This window comes from Rhipicephalus microplus, unplaced genomic scaffold, assembly GCF_043290135.1.
Source record: "Rhipicephalus microplus isolate Deutch F79 unplaced genomic scaffold, USDA_Rmic scaffold_13, whole genome shotgun sequence".
Lineage (NCBI taxonomy): Eukaryota > Metazoa > Arthropoda > Arachnida > Ixodida > Ixodidae > Rhipicephalus > Rhipicephalus microplus.
In genome coordinates, this window is record NW_027464586.1 from 34,461,256 (window position 1) to 34,484,393 (window position 23,138).

A 23,138-nucleotide genomic window follows, 5' to 3' on the forward strand; every position below is an offset into this window, starting at 1 on the left:
ACATTTGTAGTTTTATTCCGTTCTTCGCATGACGTTATCCTTGGGTGGGACTTTCTTTCATAAAATTCTGCTTTGGTCGACTGTGCTCGTTCCGAACTGGCGTTATCTGTGCCGTGCTATGACCCCGACGATGGCGCTTCGTGTAGAGTGTTTGCTGCTTCTGACGTTGACATTGCGCCTTTCTCAGCTGTTGTTGTCTCGGTGTCATGTGCCTCCCATCCGAAATTGCCTGTGTTGTTTATGCCATCGGTCCCATCTGCGTGCCAACGAAACGTCATGCTTCCGTTTGCCGTTGTCATTTTTCGCAACGGTCACGCTGCCATTTATGTGTGCAATCCCTCGGGCAGCCCGTCATCCCTACTACGTGGACAATGCCTGGGAAGCTACAAACCTTATGAGTGCATTCTTCCGGCTACCATACCCGATTCTACGGTTTCGCTCTCAATTTGTGCTGTCACTCCTACCAACGCGCCTAATGATGTTCTGGACGTATTCTCGGATGTCATCGTCTCCAAGCTCGCACCAACTCAGCGCGAAGAGATTATGAATCTTCTACTCTGCTTTCGCTCTTCATTCGATCGTGACCAGTCAGGCTTAGGCCGAATCTCTGCGGTCGTTCACCGTATTGACACCGGTCAACAAGCCCCGCTAAGACAGCGTCCGTACTGTGTGTCATCTGCTGAACACTGTGTCATCGATGAACAAGTGGACGACATGTTGAAACGTGGCATGATCGAGCCCTCCAACAGTCCCTGGGCTTCACCGGTTGTTCTCGTCAAGAAAAAATGAAGTACACTGTAATTTGGGGGTACCATAAACTTTGCATACGAAGTTTCCGAAAATTTCATCGAGCCAATGTCATGAAAATACAAAAGTGCCGCCATATCCACGAATTGAATGATGATGAGTGGGCGAAGCTCCGGAGGTAAACCTGGTAAACCATGAATCCTCTGTACATTTTGCCCACTCGATTTTATTACATCGCTCCCCCTAGCGTACGTCGCCGCACTAAATCGAACGGTTGCCTTCAACCAATGACACGCGCCATATGTGACATCATTCCTATTTTATAAGATCTCGCGTCTTTCATCAACTATAAGTACCGCTTTCTAGTTTATAACATCTTGCATCTTTTCATCATCAGCTACAAGTACCACCATCTAGTAAACTCTACAAGAACTAAACGAGAGGTGGCTACATACAGGAGACGGTACCGCCATCTAGTGAACACTGCAAGAACTAAACTAGAGGTGGCTACATACAGGGGACGGTACCGCCATCTAGTGAACACTGCTAGAACTAAACTAGAGGTGGCTACATACAGGGGACGCACAGCCCACGCCCTAAGGAGCTTCGCCCCTAAAAAGACGGATCCATCCGGTTCTGCGTTGACTATCGCCGACTCAACAAGATAACGCGCAAAGACTATACCCTCTGCACCGCATCGATGACGCTTTGGACTGCCTACAAGGGGCAGAGTTTTTTTCTTCCTTAGATTTACGCTCCGGCTACTGGCAGGTGCCCATGGCAGAAGGTGACCGCCCAAAGACAGCCTTTGTAACACCGGATGGACTATATGAATTCACCGTTATGCCCTTTGGCCTCTGCAATGCGCCTGCCACTTTCGAAAGGATGATGGATACCGTCTTGCGAGGTCTGAAATGGAACAACAGTACTGAAATGGAATAACAGTACTGAACAACAGTACTGAACAACAGTACTGAAATGGAAAACGTGCCTCTGTTATTTGGACGACATTGTGGTATTTTAAAGCGACTTTGCGACCCACCTCAGCCGCCTCGAGCAAGTTCTTACGTGCCTTTCCACGGCAAGACCCTTTCCACGGCGAGACTTCAACTCAACTTGAAGAAATGCCACTTCGGCGCTCGCAAGCTTGTGATTCTCGGCCATGTGGTTTCTAAGGACGGCATTCTCCCAGACCCTACGAAACTTAATGCAGTCAGGGCGTTCCCAAAGGCAACCACCATCAAAAAGCTTCGAAGCTTCATCGGCCTATGTTCTAACTTCCGGCGCTACATCCGCAATTTCGCCTCCATTATCGCCCCTTGACCAATCTTCTTGCCGGAAGTTCTGATTTGTCAGCGTGGCCGCAGGCGTGTGATGATGCATTTCAGGAACTCCGACGGCTCCTCACCACGCCTCCCATACTCTGACATTTCGATCTGTCTGCTCCAACGGAGCTTCGTACGGACGCTAGTGGTATCGGGCTAGGGGCCATACTGGCCCAACGCAAGGATGGCTTTGACGAGTACGTCGTTGCCTATGCCAGCCGCGCCCTCAGTAAAGCCGAGAAGAATTACAGTGTAACTGAAAAGGAGTGTCTCGCCATTATTTGGGCAATCGGAAAATTTCGGCCTTATTTATATGGACGTCCGTTTGATATTGTAACAGACCACCATGCGCTTTGCTGGTTATCTTCACTAAAAGATCCTAATGGTCGGCTCGCTCGTTGGGCATTGCGGTTACAGGAGTTTGATATCCGTGTTATCTGCCATTCTGGCCGGAAGCATTCCGACGCCGATGCCCTGTCACGTTCGCCATTGGCTTCAGAGCATGTCGGCTCGCCTATCTCCACCAGTGATGCCTTGGCCATCAGCATTTCGGACATGCCTTCCGAGCAACGCAAAGATGCTTGGATTTCTTCTCTTTTGGACTTTCTTTCTAACCGGACGCCCACTCCAGTTTCCAGGACGCTTCGCCGTCAAGTAGGACACTTCGCTATTCGGGATAATCTGCTTTACCGCCGAAACTACAGCACGATCGGCCGTAAGGGGTTGCTCGTTATTTCCCGACATCTGCGCTCTGACATCTGTGCCACGTTTCACGATGATCCGCAATGTGGCCACACTGGTGTGTTAAAAACATACATTCGCTTGCAGCTGCGGTACTACTGGCGCGGTATGTACCGCTTCGTTCACCGTTACGTAAGGTTTTGCTTTACGTGCCAGCGACGCCAAATGCCCACTCAACATGCCACAGGTCTTTTGCAGCCGTTGCGATGTCCAGCACGAGCTTTCGATCGTGTCGGAATCAATCTTTACGGTCCGCTTCCCTATACTTCGAGTAGCAACCGTTGGGTCATTGTCGCTATCGACCACCTAACGCGGTACGCTGAAACAGCTGCGTTACCTTCTGCTACCGCAAAAGACGTTGCATGTTTTATACTGCAAAACCTGGTTTTAAGGCATGGAGCACCTTGGGAGTTACTAAGCGACCGCGGCCGCGTTTTTCTCTCCGATGCCATCAAAGCGTTGTTGAGCGAGTGTCGCATCATACACCGCACTGCACAGCCTATCACCCGCAAACTAAATGGATGACAGAGCGTTTTAATCGTACACTTGGGGATATGCTGGCCAAGTACGCTTCATCCGACCAGTCAAATTGGGATAGCATACTGCTTTTTGTGACATATGCTTACAACACTGCAACGCAAAGCACCACTGGATTTTCGCCTTTCTTTCTTCTTTATGGACGCGAGCCATCATCAACAATTGATACCATTCTTCCTTATCGACCGGACACTTTAGAGATAACTACCGTTTTCCGAGCAGCAGCACACGCTGAAGAATGTTGGAAGCTTGCTCGTGCGTTCACGTCACATGACCAGACGTGCCAAAAACATCGACACGACGCGTCAGCCACGCCTATGAGCTTTGCTCCGAACTCACTGGTGTGGTTATGGATTCCTTCTACTCCTCCAGGACTCTCCCACAAGCTTTCTTCCAGGTACCATGGCCCTTATCGAGTTGTACGCCAAACATCGCCTGTCAACTACCTTGTCGAGCCGCTGGATGCATCTCCGGACAAGCGCCGTCGGGGACAAGAAATCATACACATCTCTCGGCTCAAGCCATACCATGACCCTTCTGTGTAAACCTGTCCTTAGGTCGCCAGGATGGCTCCCTCATTGCCCGGGGGTGATTGTAATGAGGGCAGTGGGCATGGAGCTCGAGTATAGAAAAGGAAGAATACTTGCTGTGATCACAGGCTTGCATTCAGTTAGCCCTTGCGCTAAATAAAGCTCTCGTTCACTGAGTCAACTCCTGCTTGTTCAACAACCCGTTTCACAAAGAACATGCCCCATTCTTTCCTTGGCATTGTTGTCTGTTAGGTCTCATCAATAATAGCTTTTAGACTTGAAGCATTTCATAGCGGAGTACAGGATGTTTGAGCGTTTCTATCTACCTATTTATGTAGTCGCGTGTATCTGGTTTCTCTCGTGATCACCTGATTAAAGGCCAACTCGGGCAATTTTTCGACCATGTCAAAGTGATAGTGCTTTTATGTTCCCCAGACACTCCTGTCATGGGCCTATACACACAATGTTGCCAATAATTGTTGGAAGCCAGCTGAGAGATTTGGGGCAATCTTTAAAATAAGTTTGTAAAAAGTCTGTGTATCTCTTCAGTCTGTAATTGGGGACGAATGATGGAAACGTGCAAATGAACGTGCGTAGTGAACTTCATTGAGATATATTGACGTTGAATAATCTCCTGAGTAGGCCTTTAAGTTGGGGGAGACCGAAATTAGTATGGGAGGGTATGAGGGTTTGACAAATAATAACGTGCCGAACATCCTCAAACTCTTTCCTTCAAACACGTGTGGCACATTACCCATATATATTGGGCTGCTGTATTTGGGTATGTGCCATAAGTGTTCACAGTTTACAGTAGACTTCTAAAAAACAATACTCTCCTAAATGAAATTGCTGCTTAAATGGAAGAACTGCCACTAATATGTTTGGTTTCCTACTTGAATATTGTTCCCTTGTTAATTTCTCACTAAGCGAAACACTTTTTAATGTAACCATGGAATGAATTCACTGGAAGAGCTTATTTCCTTACGAATTAAAAAAAATTTTAAGAATCTGTCCAGTACGAGCCAAATTATAAGAATTTGTTGAACGCTGCCATCGCGTTCTCTCTTCACTTGTCCCAACGAAAGCGCTGGAAGCTATACAGAGAGGGATGGTAGGGGCAAAGAAAAACACGTCACCCGTGTCTCGTGACCTTAAGCACCTTTTTCTTTTTTTTTCTTCGAATGCGCGGCTTTTTCACTGTCATCGCGCCCGCACGCATGGACAAGTCGCGGCCTCCCGCGGTGATCTCTGCAACAACCGAACGCGCCATGTTCAAATCAGTCAATGGCTGATAGATGGGTTTGGTCCGATTTAGCGTCTTCTGTCATTTATCGCGAGAAGAAAAAGCAATTTTTAGCTTACTTTGATAATTTATTGTGAATTTCAGGCTGCGTGCTGCGCTGTAATATTTGGCTCGGGTTTTGTCGGTAGCCTCTACTACCGATCGGCAGCATTTTCTGACCATGCTCAAAAAGTGTTGCAGGGCCCCTTTCATGTTCGTTTAAAAGGAGTCTACTGTATATATCTCTACCCAGCAACAGAGAGAATAGTTACTGGCAATTTAAATGCGAGAGCGCTAACAAAAATTCACATTGGCAGCGTTGGTTCCATGAATGCAAACCATAGATATCACAGTCCCAGCACAAATTGAACTAAAGCATTCTGCGTGACAATCAAGAGTTCTACTACAGAACCACACCAGGTCTTGGAACTGCTTTGAAAGGTAACCCTGTACAGGCGTAATGTTGACAAAATGTGAATTGTGATTGCGGTACTGGCTATTTAATTTTATAAACATTACAAATGCACTCCTATGGTACATGTCACTTCAGGTTAACATCAATTGTTGTTGAGTGCCATCCAGTGAAGTTGGTCTACGCAACATTATCCAGGGCGGTCATCCTCGCTAGCACAAGTGATATAAAGCTGCTTATTACGCCTGGTGTTGCTAATACTCATGTTGCTGTTTGGTATCGTAATGCAACTGTAAACAACTGGTAATATGAAACATATGTGAGGAAGATGGACAATGCAGAAGCGCATAGCCATCGGCTGACTCGCTCGGCTGTTCGCTTCCTGTCGACGCTTTCGCCTGCTGGTATCGTCTCGGTCGCCGTGTACTTGATTAAACCCCATAACAAGAGATGGAGCTACTGGGTAGCGAAAACATGGAACTTCACATACGAATACTCAAGCTAGCCTCTGCAATGCCGGATGAAGTACCAACTCAACCACAGCAACAACATGCTGTCCCAATGCCTACATTGGTCTGCCCTGGTCCATCGCGTCAACGCAACTCACCAATCTTCAGCGGTACAGAAGAGGAGGATGTTGAAGACTGGCTTGCTGAATACAAACATATAAGCCTGATCAACCACTAGGACGACACCGTGAAACTCAACTGTGTGTTGTTTTACTTAAGTGGCATCGCCAGCACGTGGCATCGAAACCACCTACGTGACTTCCCGACATGGGCTGTTTTCAAAACCCACGTGATGGAGGTATCTGGTTGCCCCACTGTTCGCAAGCTTCGAGCCGAAAAACGGTTGCGTGGGCATGTGCAGCAGAAGGGTGAAACAGTCAGAAGCTACATTGAAGACGTTGTCGACCTATGTAACCGCATTTATGTCGGAATGGCCGATGCCGACAAGGTCAGGCATATCTTGAAAGGAATGGAAGACTAGGCCTTTCAGATGCTGCTGGCAAACAACTCGTTCATAGTGTCTAAACTGTTAGTCTTTGCCAGAGTATTGATGAACTGCGCAAACAACGCGCAGCCACCCGCCACTGTCATTCACAGGTGACTTCGATTTCACGATTGCCTGTTGCTACTGACAACTCAATTCTGCTGCTACATATCAAGGAAATCACAGTTTCTGATGACACCGTTGTGCCTGCCCAGTCTACTGTTCTTGTCTGCATCTCTTGTAACTCTGAAAATAATGGCTCAGTGCTTTTCGTACCGTCTGAACTTCTAGTTCGCCACTGATCACTACCATTGCAATTTGCCATCCTCGAGTTCAATTCTGGCACCTCTGTCATGTACATATCAAATCCATCAACCGAGCCAATTACTTCGCTCCGCCGGAAAACCCTCGACAAAGCTGAGCCGCTGGCGTATGTTCGATTTTTGACACCGCGTGGACGACTCCACTGATATGGCCACCGTCGAGACATCAACTTCGCGGGCACTATCGCGATCTTTCACACCAACTAAAGCCAGCGACCTTACAACGACACAATGAGACCAACCTCTTCACTTGCTCGATGATTTCTGTTCCTCTTCGGACTGCCAAGCAAGAGCACTCAGCCGCACAACGTCCATTCCGCATACTATTGATACTGGAAGACATGTGCCCATTCGACAACGCCCCTACTGAGTATCGGTGGGCGAAAGGCGCATAATCAATGACCAGATGAATGACGTGCTTTATTGCAGTGTCATTCAGTCTTCCAACCGTCTCTGGGCATCAGCTGTCGTCCTTGTTCGGAAGAAAGATGGCACAATACGACTTTGCATCGTTAATTGCCAGCCTAACGATATTACCCGAAAGGATGTGTACCCGTTGCCACGAAGTGACAACGCACTCAATTGTTTGCAAGGAGCGGAGTTTTTTTTTTTTTTTTTTTGATTTCCGCTCAGGCTACTGGCAAGTGCCCATGGCTGAGACTAACTGCCTTAAAACTACGTTTCTAACATCAGATGAATTGTATGAATTCATTGTAATGCCATTCGGTCTCTGTAATGCGTCCGCCACCTTTGAAGACATGATAAATGGCATCTTATGTGGCATGAAGTGGTGCACTTGTTTTTGGTATCTAGATGATATTGTAATCTTTTCACTAGATTTCTCCATCCACCTACGTCGATTACATCAAGTTTTGACCTGTCTTCAAAATGCCGGTCTCCAGCTTAACTTGAAAAAGTGCCTACTCGCCGCTTGCAAATGAACCATGTTAGGCCACGTCGTCTAAAATGAAGGCATTCTCCCTGATCCTGCTAAACTTCGCACAGTACCAGAGTTCCTAAAGCTTACTAACCTGAAAGCACTATGCAGCTTCAATGGCCTATGCTCATATTTTCGAAGCACTGTTTAAATTTTGCTGCTGTCATCGCACCCCTCAATGCACTCCTTCAAGGCGAGAATGAACTATCTACTTGGTCAGAAGCTTGTGACGATGCATTTACGACACTTACGGCTGCCTGCGCCTACGTCTCCACCAGTATTGCATCACTTTTATCCAAGCGCAAGCACAGAAATTCACAACACTGGTGTCACTGATGTTGGCCTTGGTGGTTTGCTCACCCGTGATGATGCCAGCACCAAATACGTGGTTGCATATGCCAGTCATGTACTCACAAAACTCAAGACCAGTTATACCCTAATTAAGAAGGAGTGCCTGGTCATCATAACGGTTTTTCAGAAATTTGGCCCCTATCTTTAAAGTTGTCCTTTTGACGTGGTAACAAGGCCACCGCGCTTTGTTTTAGTTGTCATACCTCAAGCCCCTCTCAGGTGGCCTCGCACGATAGGGCTTCAGACTCCAGGAATACGACATCTGCGTCGTATATCGTTCTAGTCACCGACACTCTGATGATGACACCCTGTCACACTTCTCATTCGTTTCAGACTCGAACGCACCTCGTCACAATCAAGATATTTCGCCACTTGACTTCTTGCACATAATCTCGAAGCAACAGAATCACCTATGGATCACCACAATTCTGAACTTTTTCTTAAGCCCCCTGATTGCACCTGTGCCATGAGCGCTACACTGCTAGGTGCAGCATTACGCTATCCGCGATGGCCTTTTATACCGCCATAACTTCAATAACGATGACTGCACATGGTTATTGGTCGTGTCCCGCCATCTTCGTCGGGACTTATGCTTTTCTGCCCACAATGACTCGCAGTGCGGTCATGGCAGCATGTTCAAGACATACACGCGCCTTCGTCTACGCTGTTATTGGCCCGTTATATAAAGCTTCGTCTGCAAATACATCCACTCTTGCTTCGCCTGCCAACGACGCAAACCAGTTTCGCACCTCCCCAGCTGCTTCACTACCCAGCCAAGCCCACCCATTTTATCATGTCAGCATTTATTGGTATGGTCCTCTCCCATGCACTGGCACTGGCAACCGCTGGATTGTCATCGCCGTGGACCATTTAACAAGACACGCCGAAAGCGCTCCATTACCTGCCGAAACAGCAAAAGACGCCTTGTTTATTTTATGTAGTCTTGTTCTTCGCCATGGCGGCTCTCGTGAACTGCTCAGTGATTGGGGCCATGTATTTCTGTTAGACATGTTGCAGTAACTCCTATTCAAATGCAGAATTATTCGCCGCACCACTACTTTTAGACAAACAGCTTAACGAAAGGATTTAATTGCCCCGCCGTGGTGGTCTAGTGGCTAAGGTACTCATCTGCTCACCCGCAGGTCGCGGATTTGAATCCCGGCTGCAGCGGCTGCATTTCCGATGGAGGCGGAATTGTTGTAGGCCCATGTGCTCAGATTTGGGTGCACGTTAAAGAACCGCAGGTGGTCGAAATTTACAGAGCCCTCCACTACGGCGTCTCTCATAATCATACGGTGGTTTTGGGACGTTGAACCCCACATATCAATCAATCAATCAAGGATTTAATCAAACTCTTGTTGTCAATGTACATTGCGTCAGACCACTGCTATTGGGATCTTGTTCTTCCATATGTCACATTCCAGTAAAACACTGGCTCCCAAGCCACCACAGGATTCTTGCCATTCATTTTGCTATACGGCCGTGAAGCCTCCAGCACCATTGATACGATTCTGCCATACCATTGGGACCATAGGTCGGCACTTTGAGAGACTACTCACTCATGCTCACTCACCACAATTTTTTAAGCCTTCACCCTCACTCACATTCATACTCACGTCTACTCCCACTCATAGGCCATCACTCACATTCATACTCATGCCTACTCGCACTCATGAGTACTCACTAACGTTCATACTCCCTCCTTGTCACACTCAGAGTACTCACTCACGTTCATACTCACTCCTTCTCACACTCAAAGTACTCACTCACGTTCATACTCACTCCTTGTCACACTCAGAGTACTCACTCACGTTCATACTAACTCCTACTCACACTCATGAGTACTCACTCACGTTCAAACTCACTTCTACTCACACTGAAAGTACTCATTCACGTTCATACTCACTCTTACTCATACTCATGAGTACTCACTCACGTTCATAGTCACTCTCATGAGTATTCACTCACGTTCAAACTTACGCCAACTCACACTCTAGGCCCTCACTCACGTTCATACTCACGACTACTCACACTGATGAGTACTCACTCATTTCATACTCACGATTACTCACACTTGTGAGTACTCACTCACGTTCATACTCACACCAGCTAGCACTGATAGGCCCTCACTCACGTTCATTCATACTCATGACTACTCACGCTGATGAGTACTCACTCACGTTCATACTCACGCCTACTCACAGTCACTCACGTTCATACTCACACCTACTCACACTCAATGTTCATGGCTCTCTTTCATACTTACGACTACTCACACTCCTAGAGAAACACGGACTGCTGGGCGAGTTGGTAATTCATTTCAACTGAGGTGCGCGAAAAATTGAAGTACAAAAGGAAGACACCTCGAGACAGTGTGCCGTGTCCAGGTGTCTCCTTTTTGTACTTCAATTTTTCGTGTACATCAATTAAGACACATAGTTACTCACTCACCTTCATACTCACGCCTGCTCAAGATCATAGGCCCTCACTCACCTCCGCACTCACATAAGAATTCACCTTCATACTTACGCCTACCCATACTCAGGCCCACTCATCCACGTACTTTTAAATTCACATACTCATCATCATCACAGCAGGACAAAGGCCTCTCTCCTGTTCCGCCAGTCAGCTCGGTCCTTTGTGCTTGGTGATGCTACTTCATACCCGCAAACTTTCTAATCTCATCTGCCCACCAAACTTTGTCTCCCCTTTTCCAGCTTTTCTTCTCTTGGAATCTACAATATAACCGGCAGAAAACTTAAGTAATGAACAACCTCGAAATAAAACAGCGCTTCGAGATAGGTGGCAAGTGCATTTGAAGTTGGAAAAGGTATATACGTCTAATTAGGACAGGTAGTACCTGCGGAGCCGAGCCACGAGACTGAAGTAACTAGAAGAATAAGAGTGGGGTGGAGAAGATTCAGCAAACATTCTCAGCTCATGGCTGGTAGATTGTCACTATCCCTTCAAGACGAAGGTATATAACAGCTGTATCTTGCCGGTACTTACCTACTGAGCAGAAACCTGGAGGCTTACAAAGCGGGTTCAGCTTAAATTGTGGACGACGCAGAGAGCGATGGAAAGGAAAATAGTAGTTGCAACCTTAAGAGTCGAGAAGAGAGCCGAGTGGATCAGGGAACAAACCGGGGTTAAGTATATCATAGATGAAATCAAGAAGAAGAAATGGACATGGGCCGGGCATGTAGCGTGTAGGCAGGATAACAGCTGGTCATGAAGCATAACTGACCAGATTTCCAGAGAAAGCAAACGGGTTAGGGGGATACAGTAAGTTAGGTGGGCAGATGAGATTAGGAAGTTTGCAGGTACATAATGGCAGCAGCAAGCACAGGACCGAGTTGAGTGGCGGATCATAAGAGAGGCTTTTGTCCTGCAGTGGACGTTGTCAGGCCGATGATGAATGTTAACATTGAGGTAGCGTTACGTGTACTCAGGTTACTCAAGAAACAATCGAGCTGAACAGTTGTTGCTTTCTTTAAGGGTTGGTAGGCTCCACAAACAGGCAATGACTCAGTGCAATTATGACGCACCTGCACATTCATTTGTGTGCCATGACGCCTAGGAGACGCTGAGACATCGTTTAGAATCTCAGGAATGTGTTACAAGCACTCAAAACGCGCTTTCGTAGGCTACGATGCACGCGCGCGAAATAGAGACACTCTCGACAGCTTCAGTATACTACACAGCCCCCGCTATGATTACCCGCCAGAACCCAAGACGTTGCCATGCCATCCGGCTCGGCCGCTTCGTTTGTTCCACTGCCCCTAGCCCCTTCTGACTGCACTAGCGGGACAGGTGGGCGCCGGGGCCTCGCCGCAGCGTCGACGCCATGGCCACCCCGGCCGCCTGGCCACTGGTAGGTGCTCTGTGGCCCGGCGCGACCGTCATGACGGCGCCTCCCTTCTCTGCTTCGCCATCAGATGGAATACGTTGCATACGGCAGTTTTGAATTCGAGAAATTGTGCGCATCTTCAGAGATGTTTTCCTTCCTCTGTGGGTCGCGCTCACGCAGAGACTTTGTTGGCTCCATGCCGGCACTGACGATTGCAGGGGGCCTTATTTATGGACCTGCGGACGCGGATAACGTTCATTGGCATTGTGCGTACGCAGGGTTATTGCAGACAGCCGAATGAAATGGTAATTAACGAGTTGCGTTATGTGTGTTTTTGTACTAGCCCGCGTTATGTGAATGATAGAATAAATTATCAAGGGTGATTGGGCGCTTATTACACATTGTGTCTGCACTGTTGAAGGCATAATAAGCCGTCGAAAAGTGAAGAGAGGGTAGAGATTGAAACGGTGATGCGAACAGGGTCCGATTACGCTATCGCATACTATACTATTGACGGCAAAGCTCAACCGACCTCCAAGCTTTCCTTTTTTTTTTCTTAATGGGGCACTGAGAAGGCGAAGTTTGCACACAGCTTCGCGCTTGAGAGGTCATGAGATCACTTAAGGTTTTCGTTCAAGGCAACCTTCACTTGAGGGACAACACAGAGATAGAAACTGCAAAATCGATGCGTACAATGTGCATCGCGCACACAATGTGCTTTCTCTCGCGGGCCATTTCAGCATTTTTTTTCGTCACTTGCGCAGTGCATTTCTTTTTTCTGAACAGGCTCGCGCGGCGATTTTCGTTAAAGGGCTTTTCAAGACCTTGTTGTTTTACATGTATTATCAGCGGGTTGCATAGACTGAAGGCGCAAGAGCTAAGTGCAGCAAGAACGCTAGCTATAGGGACAGGCAGTTCAAAGTTATTCAGCCTAGAAAATTCAAAATACAATAAAATGGACGGCTACCCTCAACTCGAGTTTTGCGCAGTCACCTCGCCCCCCCCCCTTCCCCATCTGATGTAGGATGGCTCTCCCAGTTTCCAAACTAACTGAAGGCTTTTACGTACAGAAAGCTTGCGTGCCATAGTGCCTGTTATTTCCAATGTATTGAGGACACCGTTGCGGTGGTTACAAATATTTATCACACTCATAGTAACTCACTTATGTTCCTACTCGTTGCTACTCACACTCACAGCAACTCACTCACCTTCACAGTCAAGTCTACTCACACTCATGAGTACTCACCCACGTTCGTGCTTACTCCTACTCACACTCATGAGCTCTCACTCACTCCTAATCACACTCATGAATACTCACTCATGTTCAAACTCCTACTCACACTCATGAGCACTCACTCACGTTCATACTCTCTCCTTTTCACACTCAGAGTACTCACTCACGTTCATACTCACTCCTACTCACACTCACAAGCTCTCACTCATTCCTGCTCACACTGATGAATACTCACTCACGTTCATACTCATGGATAATCACACTGATGAGTACTCACTCACGTTCAAATTCACATCTACTCACACTCATGAGTACTCACTCACGTTCATACTCACTCACGTTCATACTCACTCTTACTCACACTCACAATACTCACTCACGTTCATACTCAATTCTACTCTCGCTCAGAGTACTCAGTCACATTCATACTCACTTATACTCACACTCAGAGTAGTCACTCAGGTTCATACTCACTCCTATTCACACTCAGAATACTCATTCACGTTCATACTCAGTCCTACTCACACTCATGAGCACCCACTCACGTTCGTACTCACTTCTACTCACACTGAAAGTACTCATTCACGTGCATACTCACTCTTACTCATACTCATAAGTACTCACGTTCTACTCACTCCTACTAATACTCATCAGTACTCACTCATACTCACACTCACCACGTTCAAATGAGTATGAATGAGTGTGAGTCAGTGTACTCATGAGTGAGTATGCCGAGCTATGATTGGGACACTAAGGGCTACCGGCCCGTGTCTGCAGTGGCTCACTACGGTGAGAAATGCCGACAACTGGCCTGTTCTTTCACCTATAACCAACAGTGTCGCCAAAAACAGCATCATGAGTGCGACATCTGTCCTGACTCGTTCCCCATTGACTTTCTTTTGTGGCTTTGGGTCCCACCATTTGCTGCTCCCAGCCTTTTGTCTAAGCGCCTCCCAAAGTACCACAGGCACTACCGCGTGATTGCACAGACCTTCTTTGTTATTTATGTGGTTAAACCCGTTCCGCCATTTTCGGACCTTCAACCTCGGGGGTGAGAAATAGCCCACATCAACAGTCTCAAGTCTTATTATGATCCTCTGACCTCTCTCTGGGTCGCCAGGATGGCTACCTCTCAATACCAGGGGTGATTGTGAGGAAAAAGATCGACACGTGTAGAAGTGCATTGCCATCGGCTCGATCACTCGGCTGTTTGCTCCCTGGCTATGCATTGCCTGCCGTTGCTGCTATCGTCTTGGTCACCGCAAACCTTATTAAACCCCCATAACACATATGCTACTTTTCAACATATGTCTGTATGTACAACGTTTCTTCATCCTCTCGAGCATAAGCGATCCAAAGCAGCTTACCACGTCTGGTGTTACTAATACCCATGTTGCTGTTTGCTTTTGTAACGCAACTATAAACAACTGGTGATATAAAACATATGCTACTTTTCAACATATGTCTGTGTGTACAACATTTCTATATAGCATATTTTGCTTAATAAAAAATAACTCCAGTCGCCTTCTCTCCACATGCTTCGCATAAGACCGATGCACATGTAAGGTGGAATCTGACAAATTTTTTCGCCAGGTATTTCCGAGGCTTCCTCTTGTATCGCCGCCGGATGCACCGTCCGGTGGAGACAATGGGCACGTTAGCGCCGGAGCGCTGTAAGAAGCAATAAGCAAGGCCGAGAATGGGGAGAAGACATTTTATTAGGAGAGTGCGCATCAACGTGCAATAGTACTAGTTACAGAATATTGCCGTTGAGTGGTGCTATGAGACACATCACGCGAAACCAGAACTGATTGGAAGTTCATGTCTCAAAGATTAGTAATTTGAATTTAGGTGATGAAATGGCCGACACCACATCATCTCCATATATAAAAGAAAGGAGACCTAAACTCTTGCATACTTGTACGAGAGAAGGTAAATAAATTATACAAAACTAAAGCCACAGTAAGCAATTGAAGTTGTTCTGTGTATAGAACATTATACAGTGGCAAAGCACTAAACCTTTGGCCTACGGTCATGTGTGTAAGATCGACTAGTAACAATGCATTGATTCTTTGGTGCACATGACAATTTGGTTCAACCATTAAAAAATACCTTCTCGAAAATCACAAAATAAAACATTATACAGTAGTTGTCGCATGTGAGAATGTACTCTTTATTAGGACAGTTCTATGTGACCAGAGTTGCGTAGTTTGTCTGAAACATTGGGTAATGAATTCCTTTTATTGCACGAGCCCGTAAGAACCTGTATGCAGTAATTAGAAACTTACTGTCAGTCATGTTTCCCAAACTGAGTAATATGCAATAAACAAGATATGCAAAAATATATCATAAGTGGTATATGAAAAGTTGCAATAATATAGAAACAAAACGAGTATGCTCAAAGAAAAAATCCTTCTAATGCGCCGGTTTTTTACGGCGTGGGTTGGGACGAAGGCATGCAGGAGAATGAAATGGAAGGTTCACTGATAGAGCTTTATGTAGCACACAGGAATTCAAGCCTTGGGGCTTGAATTATTGCGTCAAAGAGCAAAGGTGTTAGCAATTCTGGAGTGTCAGTACATGACAAATCGATGCCTGAGACATCTTTCCCTGCTTCAATAAAATCTGCACTGGGGGTGGGCACATCAGACGCTTGTGTGAAAGTGCCTACAAGGTGGTTAGTGGAAGAGTGACTAACTGCGGCACTGCAGAAGAACATGGAGGTGGGAGTGATTCTGTTGCATGAATGAAGATTTAGGTAGAGAACGTGAATTCTACTGTGAAGTTCAGTTTTGCTCACCATGAACCAGTGCGAGCTTTGAAGCATTCCATACATTGCCATCACTCAAACGGAATGAATTCTGTCCAAGTTGACTAGTAATTGTACATAGACGCTTGCACTTATTCTGCTTTTCTAAAAGACGTACCTTAATTCTGTGGCCTACCTGTAGCTTAGAAGGTTTAGCTGTACGCTTTGAATCAATGCGTTGTTTAGTTGCCTGTTGCCTACGGAATACTCCTGTTACAGTATTCAACTTTGCTGGAGGAGCAGAAACTTTGGGTGCAACCCTGTAATGTTGATTCCAGAATGCGGTTGGTGAATATGCAGAAGTTGTGCAGGCAAAAATTCTGCAGTAGCTTGAGGCATAAAGTGATGCATGCCTAGTACTCTGTAATAGCTTGTTTTAGTGGGTGGCGTTCAAGTTGAGCAAGGTGATTTTGCTGTTTCAGAGCTCTGTTGAAACATTCAACTTGTCCATTGGCTTGTGTATAGTAGTTCGATAAGCAAAGATGCTGAATGCCTCTGTCTGAGAGGAAAGTTTCAAATAGTTGCGACTTGAACTGAGGACCGTTGTCTATAACAATTGCCTCAAGGAAGCCTTCCCTACTAAAAAGTGTTGTCAAGCATGTTATTACTGCTTCGGAAGTGACTGCATGAGTAAAACAGACTTTCGGCCGCTTAGAGTTGTAATCAACTTATGTAATTGCAAATCTGCAGTCGCATGCAGTATGTTCAAATGGACCGACAATGTCCACGCCTAGCTTTTCCTACGGTTTACTTGGCCACGGGACAGGCTGTAGGGGTGCAAAAACATGTTTAGCAGATTTATAAGCTGTTTGACATACAATGCAGTTGCGAACTGCACGTTCAACTTGGCTATCCAAGCCAGGCCACCAGTATCTTTCTTTAAGACATTGCTTCGTCCTGACAATTCCTGGGTGGATTTCATGAGCCAATCACAAGTCTGTCGCACATTGATGTAGGAATGGTGACTCTGTCTGCGAGAAACCTAAGTTTTCTTCCCAGGAAAGCTCAAATCTCACTGCAAAGTAGGGCAGTAGTTCTGGTGGCAAAGATTTCTTATCTGGCCAGCCATTAGCAATGAATACAAGCACATGCTGCAACGGAGCATCTTCAGCAGTTGCTGCCTGTAGGTCAGCTTTATTGCTTATGCAAGGAGTAATGAGAGACATTATTTCTTCTTTCAGCTCTGTACAGACTAGAAGCTGTAAAGGAAAATGAGAAAGTGCATCCCCCACAACATTATGAGAACTCTTGCGGTACTGTACAGTGAAGTTGTAGTATAACAGTCTGGCACACCAGCATGAAATGCATAGCAGGCATTGGCCCTCTGATTCAGCAGAAAGTAATGTAACAAGAGCTTGATGATCAGTGCATAATATAAAATGTCTACATCATAAGTACCTATTTCTCACAAGCAAAGAGGCAGGCTAGGGCTTCATGCTCACCAGCAGAGTATCTGCATTCAGCAGGAGACAAAGTTCTCGAAGCAAAAGCAATTGTAATTAACTGGTCACCTTTGAGTTGTTGAAACACGTCACGCAATCCTATGTTGGACGCATCAGTCGTTATGACTATTGGAAGCTTCTCGTCTCAGAGTTGAATGACGGGGTTTGCAGCTAGTACTTCTTTAACATAGTTGAAGGCTGAATTGGCTTTATTGGACTAATTGAATGTTTGGCCTTTACACAACATGTTTGGCCTTTACGCACCAGCATGTGGCGAGTGCACCATTCGCTCCCCGTGTTCATGGCCATAGCTTTCCTCGTCATTCCAGAGCGCTGTTATATAAACTAATAGTGGGCTCTGTGCTGGTGCGTGAATGATTACACCGTCAAGGGTGTGTTGACAGTCTATTGTGCTCTGCTTGTGGCTCCGCGAAACACTTGAGCATTTCATGGGGGACTGTCCCACATTTGGTTCACAGTGAGCATTGCCGATTAAGGAGTATAAATTCCTGGGTCTTAAGTGAACAACCCTAGACAATTATCTCTTTTCGAGAGGTTGTGCTTCCTGACGTAACCAGGCCCATCGAGCTCTTCTCTCTTATGGACCAAACAGGCCAGGCCACCCGTTTATTGACACTTTTTTTTATTTATACTTGTCTAAGTGTTAGTCATTTTTCTTTACTTCCCTCTCTTCTTTTTCCTTTCTCCCCTGCTATCTTCCTTTGTTCTGTTTATTCTTTCCTCCTGAAAGAGTGCATAGGCGTTGTGCCCCTCTAGGTGGCAGTTGCCAGCTTGCTCTCTCCCTCTTTCCTCTGTGTAATTTTGTATCCGTGGATGTAAGTCAAATAAATAAATAACCGATGTATTTCTATCAGATACACAAGCAGACTGCAACACCTCAACGCCACGATCCACCTAGTTGTGCCACGTGTGACAGGCGGCTGCGAAAGCCTTAGGCCTAATGAGTCGCTTGACAACAACCGGCATCCACCCAACCTGGGCGCAAAAGAGGCAGCCGCAAGGAGACATCCACTCTGTAAAGTGGCCCCATCGTTCGCCGCACACAGCAGCTTACCGAGCGATCGGCTTCCACTGTCCCAGACGGTGTCAAGATGCCCCGCCGTCAAGCCTCGATACCAGACGGCAATGACGTCCGGCTCCCTCAGCCCAAAAGAGAAGGTATTTACAGAAAATCGGACCACCCACGAGGCTTCTGTACTCACTCACTTCGGACCTGGCCTACAAACCACGTGTTCTAAGCCTTGCTCACCCCAGGGTGCAGACCACATGGCTCTCGTCCCAACTCAACAACGTTCATGGAAATCAACAACAACATAGTAAAAAAAACACTTGCGAGCAGAAAAAAAATACTCAACATACCGACAAGTTCAAACACGTCGCAAAAACTGATCTTCTCGCTCTCAACAAAGCACACCGCCGAGGCTATCAAAGAAGTCCTCCTAGGCCTACACTACCCCGGTTCTAACAAAAGCTTGTACCGAACCGCGAGAACTGTCGTCCAATGCTCCAAAAGCTCCACGTTCGGTAGCCAGTGTGGGATCTGGAATGGGCGAGTGACATGTTTTTGGAGTGAACAGACACAGCAGACGCGGTCGTTACAAACCAAAACAACAACCATTTATTTAGGTACTTTTTGATTTACGATATCACCAGCCGAATTATTATACAACAATGTTAATTAGCACACTAAGACATCCTTACACAATATTACACAACACTCAACAACATGACAAACAAGGCAGTGTAGCTAACGCCTGACTCACCACATGGGCCCACCGCAGGCGGCCCGCAGTGCCGCCCATGGCAGACCCACCGCTGAAGGCAACCGTCCGCACTACCGCCCCACGCCACAAGAGACTCGCTCAACTATCTCCGCCGCCACCAAGGCCTGCCTGCCGCCAGGGGTCACCGCCGGCGCTAATGTTTTCTTAACCATGATGATGATGACAGTGATGGTCAACCCTCGCGAACACAATGCCACCTATCACTCGATAGTTGCGACCCCTGAATGCGGCTCTTACTCGAGACACGTGCACCACGAGGTGCAAATAACTTTACAGGAAGTGTCAGCACCCCCATAAGGCACATGCAAGAAGGCGCAAGTACGGCCAAGGCATTCCCTGACACGTCAAATGGAAATGGCAGACTGGTATCGGTGCTCCACGCATCAGCGGTTGGCAGTGCGTCGACTACATAGTGCACCCCAACGTTACTAGATAGCTAACGTTGGTGCACCCCACCACCTACGGTACGCGTCGTGATAAAAATACTATACAGTTAAACCTGGGTATAACGACACCACCTACGGTACGCGTCGTGATAAAAATACTATACAGTTAAACCTGGGTATAACGAAATTGATAAAATCCCGGAAAAATTCGTTATAAGGAGGATTTTGTTATATGCAAGTTCAGTACGAAAATTTGGAAAATAAATGCGCAAATGAAACAAAAGGAGGACTGAAGGCAAAGCTAACGCAAAACACTTATTTTGCACAAAAAAAAAAACTGCGTTATTTAATTGTGATAGCACTTATATGGGCACTCTCAGCGGGTTTTTGCCGTCGCCGCCATGTTCCTTAACAAGTCCAGATTGATAACGTGCCCCCGCGCATCGTAACTTTCTTTCACGAGCGGGTAAAAGCGCAAGAATGCCGCAGAGAACAAATGAGTCGGCCCATCCCTATCGTCAGGAAAGTGGATAAGGTAACATCTTCCGTGTGCTAAAACTGCCGTCGGATGCTCAAAGTAAACCACCCGCCTTGAACAAGCGTGAAACAACGCGGGGAGGGGGGGGGGGGGGAATCGCTCGAGTAGCCATAATGAACTTGGATTTTAAGGGTGGTCGCGATCGCTGGCGCCCTTGCTATCTCGGCGAGTATCAGTGCGGTTTTTATGCGAAGGGATGTTGTGAAAAGAGCACTTCACCCTGGAGCGGCCTTATTTTCTTCCGAAAGAGTTGGCTGCTAGCCTTACTTTTTATTATATATATATATATATATATATATATATATATATATATATATATATATATATATATATATATATATATATATATATATATATGCTATCGCGTTCATTGCATTGCATTCAATGCACCGTCGTGTTGCTAGATCTAACCGACTAATAGCGAAAGCTACCAGCCTGTGAACTCGCAGGGAAAGACAGAAGCGCGTGACGAGTCGACTTCTGAAGATCCATCGTCACCGTGGTCTCGGCGAGTTTCCATCAGTGCATAATCTGGCAACCCGTCCATCGGTGATAACGACACGGTTTTCCGAAATTAAGTAAAATCATAGTTTCGCCACAAGGGCGAAGCAATGACAACGTGAAATGTAACGCTGAGAACGGCAAGCAGATCGAAGCATGCAGTGAGCTGCTCAAGCAAAAAACAAAAAACGACGCATGAAACGTAATCACAGGTGCAAATATAAGTGCAAACTAACAAATACCCCAGTCGTTTCTTCGCTGTGTTTGAAAAGCGCACTCTTTTTGCAAACGCGCCTGTCTATCGAGCAAAGTAAGCTTTGTGCGCCTTGCCTCTAAACGCAATCGTTCCGGCCAAGGTCGAAGGCGCACGATTGTCCCCGCTGAAAGATAAGCGCAGCACACAAGCATCAACCCCCCCCCCCCCCCCTTTGGGCAAAATACCTACACGTGGGTGATAAGCGCGCGCCGGCGCAACGTGACAAGCTGGCGGGCGGCTTTTTTTTTGTTTTCATATATATAGATACTTATACATATACAGTGAATGACGGCTGCGGCGCCGGTAAAAAACCAGCCGAGACTGCCCATATAATTGCTATATCGTAAAAAAAAAAAAGCAAAGGTGAACGTCGTCGGGGGCCACACCATGCGCGTGCAGTGAAAATATACACGCACGCACGGCAACGAAAATGAAGAGCGAACGACACGGACACAGACATGGATGCCACGGAAAACTATTCGGTTAATTTTACTATTTTTTATTTTGGTTTAGAACGTGAGGGGCGAAGGGGAAGGCTCGCGCGCGTGCGCCCGAGGCGACGAGTGTGGCGGCAATGCTGGCTGGTGGTGGGCAGTCCCGCCTGCCCGCATCGCAATAACGAGCGCTTGCTCTCTTCTGGTGCGCTGTGGGCGCCGTTCGTCGGCGACGGGGCAGCCGTGGAAGATGCATGCTTTTACCAAAATGACAAAATGCGGAGCGAAATTTCTAGATTGTCCGTTGAGAAAATTCGTTATACCGAGGTTGTCTCCTGCTGTTACTTTGTTACATAGAGTTCGCAAATACATGTGTTTTTATGGAGCAACGGCGGGGAATAGATAAACTTCGTTACATAGAGGAATTCGTTATATGAAGGTTCGTTGTAAGCAGGTTTAACTGAATGCCACGTTCCAGCAAATGTCGGCCTGTGTCCGCGTGCCAGCAGCATGGATGCTACGCAACGCACAATTTGGCGTCAGGTCATCGCTGCAAGTCCTGCCTGCGTCGTGGACTTGTGTCACTCGCTTTTACGGATGACCACCATTGCTTCCAGCAGTCTCCATCCCTTTCAACCTTCGTCCACTCTGCTGCTCCCAGCGCTGCCCACCGGAACTGTTAGAGACGCAACGTTTTTCACGATGACAACTCAGACTTCGCCAGGGACAATCCATGGACTGCTGCTCATGTACATACTATCTGTCTCTTTTGCTTTTCCTTTTGTACACATGCTTCAAATCGCAAAAACTGCTAGAGGTGTAGCCGGTGTAGCGTCGCATCAATCTCGGCCAGCTGCTGCGCTAAAGAAGAAGTGAGCCACGTGGCACGTGATGTGCGAGCCACATGCAGGGGAGAACGGCCTAGCTCCTGGCCTGGCTGGTTGCTGCAGCTGCGACCTCATCTACGCCGGCGTCTCAAATAAAAGCTGCGACCACGGCACAGTCTCATCACCGCTTTCTCGTTTCTTAACATCCTTTTTGCGCCTGTTGTGCAGCAAGTCTGCTGAACAGCTGATCACGGACGATAAAATTGGTGGAAGCGCTGAAGTTGCATCTGCTCGCCATTGCTTGTAAAGCAGCAATATAGTCACTAACTGATTCCCCCGGTACCTGCTTGCGCATTTTCGAGTAGTGACGCTCTAAAACTTCATTGCCTAGAGCCTTGCAATGGTTTTCTAGTGCTGTGATGGAGTCATCCTGCGTGCCTTTGTCCAGAGTTCAGTTTCCACTTTCTGCCTGGTCCTGTGCATTTCTTAGTGTCCAGTATACCTCCAGGCCTTCAACTTCTAGTGCGTTCTTGAGAGTGGGCCAGGCAGTGTCTCCGAAATCAACGTCGACGTACATTTGAAAGACACATTGCCAATTAGCCCAAGGCACAGGAAGAGTGCCCGCAGTTTGTAAAAACAGCAGAGGAGCAACAGCAGATGTCATGCTGGAATGATGAGGCACCGTGAAGTTGCATTCGCTAGTATGCGTTAACGAGTCACTGGTGCCAGCAAGCATAGACCAAACGTGCAGGTCATGGCCACAGTAATGCGGTGGCATTTCATGCAGCGTGCAAGTAGGTTAAAGCAGGGCCCTGTAATGCTCCCAAAAAGGTGGAAATCCGCATAGAAAATCGGCTGAGAATGCTGATGAAGTACAT

The 23,138-nt window shown here is 46.9% G+C and overlaps 1 protein-coding gene across 1 annotated transcript in view; it reads left to right on the top strand.

The window, feature by feature from the left end:
* The window catches only part of Cadps (calcium-dependent secretion activator 1), a 721,673-nt gene that overhangs the window by 358,455 nt on the left and 340,080 nt on the right, over positions 1–23,138 (top strand). The gene's annotated exons all lie outside the window — the stretch shown is intronic.